Below are 11,127 nucleotides of genomic sequence, written 5' to 3' on the forward strand. Positions count from 1 at the left end.
CAAGCCCCCGCTGCTGCGAATGAGAGCAAAGTGGCTCCTGTCTCTTGTGGGAATGACGCAGCCAAGTTTAAAATCGCCTGTTGAAGGATCCTAAACAGATTTACTGGGAGGTAAATCCCATCGATGAATCCCAACCTCACTTTACTGGGAGTAAGCCCCATTGAATTCAGTAATATTTGCTTCTGAGTAGACATGGGTTGGGAAAGCGCTGCTAGTGCCATTGATTTAAACAGGAGAATTTAGCGTTGGTTTATTCCTTGAACCTATTTAACTCTGGCTGGGATCCTGCGCTGTCTTGAATACCCCCCCCCCCCAATTAAACCCTCTTACTTGAGGGTTAGCTCCCATATATTTCAAGTAAATATAATCTGGAGTGAGTTTTCTTGTGGCTCTTCGGTCACGTTTTATTTACACAGGCAAAGGATGCCCGGACAAAAGATTGCTCCCCCCGCCACGTCAGAGCAGTTTTTATATTTTTGGAAGGGTTATGTTTCCTTGACAAGGGCAGCTTTATATCCTGACCGCGGCGGGGGGTCTATTTTGATGCTCCGGAAAGTTCATATAGAACTATGCAGATTGCAGACTTGAAAGAGGCGGGAGGGGCCCTTTTGAACGCCACGATTTCGTCTGCGGAAAAGTAAATGCGAAATAACGCTGGTTGCTGGAGAGGCTACTATGAGTAGTAAAATTAAAAGAGTGCATAGACAAGATCTCCTTCAAATCCAAGTTATTAACCCTAACATCACCAACACTGTAACTGGCCTGCTTTAAATTCAAGGTAGTATTCATTAATTTGAAATGACTGTAACTCCGTGTTTTTCTTTTTACAATTATTAACCTGGTTTAAAAACACAGAACAAAACAAAAATCTTTTTTCTTTTACTGCCGGTGTAGTCAACATCTATCCGTCAATCGCTTGCGATCAACATTGCTTGCTGACCAAAGTGTGTTTAAAGAGCAACTAATCTAATTTAAGTGACATTGAGTAAACTATGTGAAACATCTTCTTAAAGAAATTCTGTCTGGGTTCTGAGATATCTCCCACAACGTTCCTGTGTGAGGATTCACAGCAATTCTGCCTGGAGGTAAAACTGACAACACAGGGGATGCTGGTTAAAGTTCTGATCTTAAGTTTAACTTGTGCCAGCCTCAAAAGCCACGGCTGATGATGGACTTTCACTTCTAAGGTTGACTGCAGTTGACTGGCAGTGACTGGTCACAATATCGACTAAGGATATGTTCATAAATGCATGCTTAACACATGAGACCTGCAACATTGCTTGATGAGTTCCATGTGTGCAATAGCCATATCAACACCACAGTCAGTGTATAATTTAGCATTATTATCTCAAACACTGCTATCAAAACAAGGTAACTCACATATTCCATTGATGGTCATCCAATGGCAGAATGCACATACTGTATGTGAAAGTGTCATGGAGTATAGGACTGATTCACACATGCATGTGTATGTCATAGCTGAATTCTTGAATTGCCACCATCAGAAAGTTTTTTGGGTGATATGAAGGCTCTCCAGGATAAGATCCAGACCCAGAGATTCCTGGTTTAAACCCTACTACATAGGGTTTTAGGAATGCGGGTGGCGCTGTGGGTTAAACCACAGAGCCTAGGACTTGCCGATCAGAAGGTCAGCAGTTTGAATCCCCGTGACGGGGTGAGCTCCCGTTGCTCGGTCCCAGCTCCTGCCAACCTAGCAGTTTGAAAGCACGTCAAAGTGCAAGTAGATAAATAGGTACCACTCCGGCGGGAAGGCAAGCGGCGTTTCCGTGCGCTGCTCTGGTTCGTCAGAAGCGGCTTATTCCTGCTGGCCACATGACTGGAAGCTGTACGCCGGCTCCCTCGGCCAATAAAGTGAGATGAGTGCTGCAACCCCAGAGTCGGTCAAGACTGGACCTAATGGTCAGGGGTCCCTTTACCTTTACCTTGGGTTTTGGAGGATTCTTGTGCTAAAACAGCCAATATGTTTTAGGAATATATTTTAGGCGATAGCAGAGTGATAAAGCATGTACTTTGCTAATCCCTGGCCTCTTATCAGGTCAGATTATTTGTCCATTAGGCCCTTGGGACTCTCCAGCATCTCAAATGGGTCTTTCACATCAGATGCTAACTGAAGATATCAGGGACTGAACTTGGCACCTACTGCATATAAAAGAAGCAACTACAATACCTTTTTAGCTGATGTGAAATACCTCTTCCTGAGTCCCTGGGGAGACTGCTGTCAGTCGCTATAATACTGGGATAAATGAAGCAGTCGTCTTGTGGGAGGATCTGCAGCCCAAATCACAAATGCATGATTGCTAGCGAGTTACAAACAGGGGACTGTATGATGTCACATCCTCTAACCTTCTGTGGTGAGAGAGGGAAGAAGAGGAAACTTAATCTTCTTCCTGTTACTGCACACTCTTTTTTCTTACCTGTGATGGGGTAAAGATGTCTGTGATCTCTTTTTTTTCCAAATAATATTTATTCAAATTTTCAAAAAAAAGGAAAATTACAAAAAGGAACACAGAATACAGAAACACAACATATCCAAAAGAAAAATAAAATAAAGAGATAAAAAAGCAAAAAACAGCCAAAAAGAGAAGAAAAAAAGATACAATAAAAAGAAAAGAAAAACCAACCTTAATATAATTCCCTTTCTTAACTTATTTCCTTGACCTTCTCACACCTCCCCTCTTTGTATTCTACTTCAAATAGATATTTCAGCAAATCCTTCATCCTTGTTTTTATCCTTATAACTTATCTTAATATACTGTAATTTTCCATTCTGTCTTTTACCAATTAAAGGTAAAGGTAAAGGTACCCCTGCCCGTACGGGCCAGTCTTGACAGACTCTGGGGTTGTGCGCCCATCTCACTTAAGAGGCCAGGGGCCAGCGCTGTCCGGAGACACTTCCGGGTCATGTGGCCAGCGTGACATCGCTGCTCTGGCAAGCCAGAGCTGCACACGGAAACGCCGTTTACCTTCCCGCTGGTAAGCGGTCCCTATTTATCTACTTGCACCCGGAGGTGCTTTCGAACTGCTAGGTTGGCAGGCGCTGGGACCGAGCAGCGGGAGCGCACCCCGCTGCAGGGATTCGAACCGCCGACCTTTCGATCGGCAAGTCCTAGGCGCTGAGGCTTTAACCCACAGCGCCACCTTAGCCATCCACTTTTACTTTAATTAATCTTATTTCTCATTTAAAACTTATATATCTCGGCTTATTCCCTTAAGACGTTTCCCCTAGGATCATAAAAATTCCATTCCACGATTTTCCCATCTCTCATTAAGAGAAAAGAAAAAGAAAAAGAAAAAAGATATACACTTTAGATTCCCAATTTTTCTTTCACCAACTCCCCTCCCCGGTCTCGGCCCCTGCCAACAGTTCCATCAATAAAAGTCCATCAACCCGGAGATCTTAAGTCCGAGGCTCTTAACTCTCTTTCATGTCCCCTCTGCCAATCTTTTTGGTAGTCTTTAGTGTTAAAAGACAAATCTCGGGGGAGCTCCAACCCAGCAGTAGTCATACTCCTTCTTAGCAAGTCTGCCAGGCTTCCATAGTTGAGGGTAGGACCCATAGAATATTCCAAATCTTGTTTCACACTCCTTCCAAATCTAAAGGCCCCAAAGACTCCGATCTCCACCTGGCTCAGATTCACATCCCAAAAGTTACCCGATCCCCACATAGGGTGATCTCTCCATCCCTCATTTTCCACCCCAAGCCAGGCTCTCACCTCCAAAGACTGGCTTCTCCTAGTAGCAATCATGTAAGGCCTCAAGTTATAATCCAACATTTGCCTCTGTAGGGTTACAGCTCCCCCTTGCATTACTTTCACAGCAGCAACTTTCTCCTTCTCTGGTTCTCCAATTTGTTCAATTAAGATAGACTCCTGTGCCAGGTTCCTGTCAACCTCTTTGCTAATGCCCACTTTTGTTCCCAGAGTTTCAACATTAGTAGCCATAACATTTATCTGTTCTTGCAGCTTTCCTAGCAGATAAAATGTCCTGTTCAATTCAGACGCAACTTCCTTCTCAACCGCCATCCTTAAAAATATCCAAGGTCAAAGCTGATTTCTCAGGGCCTTTATCTTTAGCCCAGCTGGATTCTTGCAACAATATCCCAAAGCTCCCTCTAGAGGGACACAGTTTCCATTCGCTCCTTCCAGCACGGTCCCAAAAGTCCCAGACGTAAAATTGTAGCAATTCAAATTACCTTCCTTCTTTTTGTACACAGAAACGGACAATAGCAACAAAGTCCTTCTTTTATATCTTGACAGGTAGCTGTCAGATTTATCAATTCACCGTCAACAGGCTCTCGCAGACCGCTCCCGGGTTTAGGGAAGTAGCGTTTCAGTTCCTAAATTTTAACTTTCTCCTGCAGGCTTCCCTGCTTCCGAAAAGAGTATTGATAGTAGTTTCAATCAGTGGAGTTTTAATCCTTTAGGTAAGACTCTCCACGACCTTAGTTAACATATTCTTTGCTTCAGTTTATTTACAGAAAGGGGAGGTGGACTTCCTGTTTAGACCTTCCCCGATCGGTGCCAATTTAAAAATATTTTAAAAGCCCAATTTCCGTTCTACTCACAGGTTGTTGTTTAAAATCCAATTGTCCACAAGAAAAAGTCAGCGCTCTCCAGCAACGGCTATGCGGCTTTGCTCCGTGAAAAGAGCAGTTGACTCACAGCACCGCGCCATTCACCCCGTTCCACTCCGAAGCCCGTAAACGGGTTTTCTTGTGATTTGGGGGGGGGCGCAAAGGGTGCTCGCTGAGTCCCACTTTCACAGGCTTCACCCGCCTGTGATTTCTGTAGGGTCCCCGCTTCGCCGTAGCGGTACAGACCCGATTTTCACGGAGCTGGTCCCTCTGAATCAGAGGGAATCCGCCATTAGCTGATGGCGCTAACCCGGAAGTCTCAAGATGTCTGTGATCTCAAGGGAGCACACACCATTTTGAACTTGACAATGGACTTCTGTAACTTTTGAGGAGTGTTGCCTGCCTGATTTTCATCACTGGCACGTCTTTCCATGTGAGTCAATCTTATATATTCTTGTTCGCTCAAGAAGTCTGAGAGTGATTTCTTTGTTAAGAGGGAAACATAGAAGGGAGATGATCCAAGCCTGTCAAAGCATAATTAAATACCATGATTGTTCTAGGCTACACAACCTCATTTCTAAAAGCTTCTAAAGAAAAGCAGGTGGTTCCCCCCCCCCAACTCTGCTGAAATACATATTTGCATTCTTACACAAGAAAGAAGAGGAAGGATAATTGATAAATAAAATATCCCTTCCAGCTCATCTAAAATGATCCAACAAGTCTCATGTTGTATAAGACAGCTGCTGTGTTCCTATGCGTGTGGTGTCTAATAGATGGCAGGTCTTTCTCTGAGTGCCCTGCATGGTCCATTGACCATGCACAGTTCACCAAAGATCACTGTATAAACCAGATGTGGGGGACCTTTGGCTCCCCAGTTGTTGCTGAACTACAACTCCCATCATTCCTGGACATTTACCATGTTTGCTGGGACTGATGGGAGTTTTAGTTTAGCAACATCAGGAGGGCCAAAGCCCCCCCCCCCAGTATAAACTATGCCCTCAATCATGTATGAGCAGGGGTTAGATTGCTTACAGTTAGAGCCTTCTGCTAGTCACCATCCTTGAAAAGTCAACCTTTGTTTTGGAACTGGGTCATTTCCCTGGATCTCGGCAGAGCATGAGGCTCTTAATCTCTTGGTTGTGGGTTCGAGTCTTGCATTGCAGGGGGTTGGACTATATGATCCTTCCAATTCTATGATTCTAAATATTTCCCTCCCCCTATTCCTTTTCTATGGTTTGTGGAGGGTGCTGAAAGCTCTCTTTTAGCACTCTCCAGGCCCTCGTCACAGTTCACAGCATTCACTGGGAAGAGGGAATGAGTATTAAATCAGTTCAATGTGTAGTTAAGATGGGCCTGAAATGAGAATGGCTAGAGCTGAAGATGGGCATTAGTTTCCCAGAGACTGAAAGAGGGTTTGATTGCACTTCTTGGCATCCTATTTTGGCTTTTAGTAAGTTGGTTTTCATGTTTCCTTATTGCTTCAGAAACTTGCAAGACAGGGATGAAACCAGCTTGACTGTTGTTGAAGTGGAACACAACTCAGCTTGGTGAGAAGGGTTTGCATGGGTTAAAACAGATAGAGAAGGGAATTTCCAAGTCGTACACTGGGGTTTCCAAACGGGTGATGACCCAACATACTTTTAACTGGAGACGCTGCCAACTGGACCTAGCATCACCTCTATCCAAACATGTCCTTTAACCACTGAACCATGGTCCTTCCCATCTTGATGGGACAGATCAAAAGAGACACTGTGTTTGTGTACCATGGGTGCCTCCAAAAGTACTTTTTAGATCGCATGTATATGCCAGCTTTCTTCCAAGGACCTCCACCCTTTTATGTTCACAACAACCCTGCAAGGTATGCTGAGAGGTCGTAATTGGCTCAACGTCACCCAGTGAGCTTGCGTGACTAGACAGGGATTTCAACCTGGGTCTTCTCAACTCTCTGCCTGGCATTCTAACTGCTGTACCACAATGGCTCTCAGTGTGTCAGCAGCAACCTGTTGCTGTTTAGTCATTTAGTCGTGTCTGACTCTTCGTGACTCCATGGACCAGAGCACGCCAGGCACTTCTGTCTTCCACTGCCTCCCGAAGTTTAGTCAAACTCATGCTGGTAGCTTCGAGAACACTGTCCAACCATCTCGTCCTCTGTCGTCCCCTTCTCCTTGTGCCCTCCATCTTTCCCAACATCAGGGTCTTTTCCAGGGAGTCTTCTCTTCTCATGAGGTGGCCAAAGTATTGGAGCCTCAGCTTCAGGATCTGTCCTTCCAGTGAGCACTCAGGGCTGATTTCCTTAAGAATGGAGAGGTTTGATCTTCTTGCAGTCCATGGGACTCTCAAGAGTCTCCACCAGCACCATGATTCAAAAGCATCCATTCTTCAGCGATCAGGCTTCTTTATGGTCCAGCTCTCACTTCCATACATCACTACTGGGAAAACCATAGCTTTAAGCAGCAACCTACTTACCCAAAAAAACACAGAGTAAATTGTGCATGGATAATATTTAGTCAGTACCAAAAATGAATTGTGCCCAAGTCATGGCTGCAGAAGTAATGCTGTTTCACTTTGCTCGTGTGAACCCAGTCTGAACCAGGTGGCAGTTGTTATTGCAGATTGATTAATTCATATTCAAAGAGAACGATTGGCTCAGTCTATGGAAAGCTTTGCACTTCTCCCAGCTGTTCGCAAGCCAGACTTGGAAATGTGCTAATAATCAGCAGCAGGTTTGGGGGCTTTCTCTTTCTTTCCTTGTTCGTGAGAGGTTTTCATTTAATTTTGTCTTTAAAAGTCAAGGCCTGTAAAATATAACAACCCATGCTCAAAGGTAGGGCTGAGTTACAGAGTGTTGGATTATTAAATGAATTATGAAAATAGTTTGGAAAAAAAATATAAGCACCTCTAAAAAGTTTGCCAAGTCCTGAGATAATAACTTTGTGGGAAACCCAGTCTCCCTCCTGGACTCTATGATGACCAGGTGTAGGGGGTGGGGCATTAACAATAAGTTATTTTAAATCCATTTTATTGGCTATTTTGGGGCAGGCAAGAATGACTTTCAGTTTCCTCAGATGGTTACTGTACTGTAAGCTGTACTGAAACCTGTGAGACTTCTTTTCCAATACCCGTATACAGGATTTTTGATTTTCCACCATAACCACATCTCACTGATTTAAATGAAACATACTTCCCAGGAAGTATGCTTTGGAAGGATGCATTGCTAGGTACTTAAAAAACCAAAAACAACTTGGACCAAAGGTCTGTGACTAAGATTTGCATAAGCTTTGCAGATGCTGTTTTATATAAATAGATGGAACATTTAGGCCAACTTTCAGAAGACAAAGAACAAAAACTTTGGCTTCTCTTGCTGTCCAAGATTAGTCTAAGCCATAGGCTACCAATGGGATTTTCTGGACCTTTTGCTTGGCCATCTCATCCAACAATTGCAGTGTCCTTCAGCCTTGAACCTTCCTTTCCCAATTGTTGAACTACAACTTCCACCACCTTTGCCAAGGGATGATGGAAGTTGCAGATAGGAACACCCAGGGAGCCAAAAGTAATGAACACGGAGCTATTGCATGTATTTTTGGCCAAATTACAATGGTGACTGGCTGGGTCTCACCCCCACTGTGCTTCATAGGGTACCCAATCAGCCATAAGCAAAAGCTGAAAAAAAGGCAGAAGGTTCAGGAGATCTTGGTCCAGCATGAATGACATGGCACATGGACCTTGAAACGCCCTCTCACAACAGCCTTGGCTCATCTAAGACAAGGACTTTGATAAGAAGCCATTAAGAAACCTGTAAACCGGACGCATTTCTTAATCTTACCATGTATTTGTATGGTGGTAGTGCTGCTGTTGCAACCCACCATAGATCGTGCCATGACCCAGTTGTGGGTCCTGACTCATCACTTGAAGAAGACCAGTGGCTTAAATTAAAGTATGTCAGCACTACTGAGTGGTATATCTGTTGCTAGACACAACGATGAAAGGAAGCCTTACTGACACTTCATTTCTTTGTCACAAATGTAGGCCTCTTGACTGCCCAAACAATGTTCACCAGGACACATCCATTCATTCTCCATCCTTCTAGACTTTCATTCCAGCCCTTTCCAACTATGCTATGCAAATGGTTAATACAGGTCAAGGAAAGCCCTGTAGAGCTACACTCAGCCATGTATGTGGGCTACACAAACCACAAGCAAAAGACAACAAGGCTCCTGTAACTGCTCCCCATTAACAATTGGACTCAAAGTGTACATATACAAGTATTAACTACAGTGGTACCTCGGGTTACATACGCTTCAGGTTACATACGCTTCAGGTTACAGACTCCACTAACCCAGAAATAGTACCTCAGGTTAAGAACTTTGCTTCAGGATGAGGACAGAAATCGTGCTCCGGCAGCGCGGCAGCAGCAGGAGGCCCCATTAGCTAAAGTGGTGCTTCAGGTTAAGAACAGTTTCAGGTTAAGTACAGACCTCCGGAACGAATTAAGTACTTAACCCGAGGTACCACTGTATTTTTCACACAGTTGTCATTGCTTAATTGAATCTTGGATCTGGGTGATAAAGAATCCACCAACCTTTGGAGGACCACAGAGTTTGCCTCCTTGCTCTTGTTTACAGTGAAATCATGAACTTTTTGATTTCTTTAGAGAGATCGCGCAATATTATCGTTACTTTGCTTACAACGAACGTTTGCACCTGTCTCCTAGGAAATTGGAACACTATCCTGGCCAGACTAATCCCATGCTACCAAGGGTACTGAAATAGCTCAAAGGTCAGGCTGATTGCTTAGAAGCAGGGGGGCTAAATTGAATAAAATATGGGGGGGGCAGGTAAGCCCCGCCTCACATAATTGATCACATGATGTGGTTCACGCACACCACTTGAATGACAATGCCCAATCAACTTTGCGTCCCCTCAACTATTGGGGGGGGGGGGGACGGGACACGAAGACCCATTGGCCTCTAGGAGTTGGCTCCTATGCTTAGAAGAGTCTGCCTGCAATGCTAATCTAACACTTTTACTCCGACCTGACCAGACTCAGGAAAGGACGTTTATATAGTCACTGGATATGGAACAACTGACTGGTTCAAAATTGGGAAAGGAGTACGACAAGGCTGCATTTTGTCTCCCTGCTTATTTAACTTATATGCAGAATTCATCATGCGAAAGGCTGGGCTGGATGAATCCCTAGCCGGAATTAAGATTGCCGGAAGAAATATCAACAACCTCAGATATGCAGATGACACAACCTTGATGGCAGAAAGTGAGGAGGAATTAAAGAACCTTTTATTGAGGGTGAAAGAGGAGAGTGCAAAATATGGTCTGAAGCTCAACATCAAAAAAACGAAGATCATGGCTACTGGTCCCATCACCTCCTGGCAAATAGAAGGGGAAGAAATGGAGGCAGTGAGAGATTTTACTTTCTTGGGCTCCATGATCACTGCAGATGGTGACAGCAGCCACGAAATTAAAAGACGCCTGCTTCTTGGGAGAAGGGCAATGACAGGCCTAGACAGCATCTTGAGAAGCAGAGACATCACCTTGCCAACAAAGGTCCGTATAGTTAAAGCTATGGTTTTCCCAGTAGTGATGTATGGAAGTGAGAGCTGGACCATAAAGAAGGCTGATCGCCGAAGAATTGATGCTTTTGAATTATGGTGCTGGAGGAGACTCTTGAGAGTCCCATGGACTGCAAGAAGATCAAACCTCTCCATTCTGAAGGAAATCAGCCCTGAGTGCTCACTGGAAGGACAGATTGTGAAGCTGAGGCTCCAGTACTTTGGCCACCTCATGAGAAGAGAAGACTCCCTGGAGAAGACCCTGATGTTGGGAAAGATGGAGGGCACAAGGAGAAGGGGGCGACAGAGGACGAGATGGTTGGATAGTGTTTTCGAGGTTACCAGCATGAGTCTGACCAAGCTGCGGGGGGCAGTGGAAGACAGGAGTGCCTGGCGTTCTCTGGTCCATGGGGTCACGAAGAGTCGGACACGACTAAACGACTAAACAACAACAACAACATAGTCACTCAGAGGAAGCAAGAGACAAGAAAGTTGGGAGGTCAGTGACTCCTGGCACATAATTGCGAGGGAGGGGAGGCGTTGGTGGCGCGACCAGGAACTTCCCTGTATCAGAATGGCTTTGTCATCTAAACTCTTGCGCTCATCAAGGATCTCCCAAACCTCGCGAGGCGCTTCTAGCCGCTTCTGTCTCTCGGCTCGTCCTTCCCGCTAGGGGGCGCTGGGCTCTTGCGGAAACCGAGGACCAGAGCGCGGCATCAACCCACCACCGCCTTCGGCGTCTGATGGTCGTTTTTGCTCCCACCCGCCTCCCGTCACTCTGCAGAGCCACTTAAGGCCTTGAAGTGGCTGATAAGGGGACGGAGAGTTTGAAGAGCGCTGGGGCCCTTGAAGCGTCGCCCCTGCCATTGACACATGCTTGAAAAGCCCAGCACGCGCGCTCTTTAGCTTCCTGGGATCTGGGTGCCTTGGAACAAAGAAAGGGGGAAGCTGGGAGTTGATTGGCTCGACT

The sequence above is a fragment of the Podarcis cretensis genome (assembly GCF_951804945.1).
Source record: "Podarcis cretensis genome assembly, chromosome: 7".
Taxonomy (NCBI): domain Eukaryota; kingdom Metazoa; phylum Chordata; class Lepidosauria; order Squamata; family Lacertidae; genus Podarcis; species Podarcis cretensis.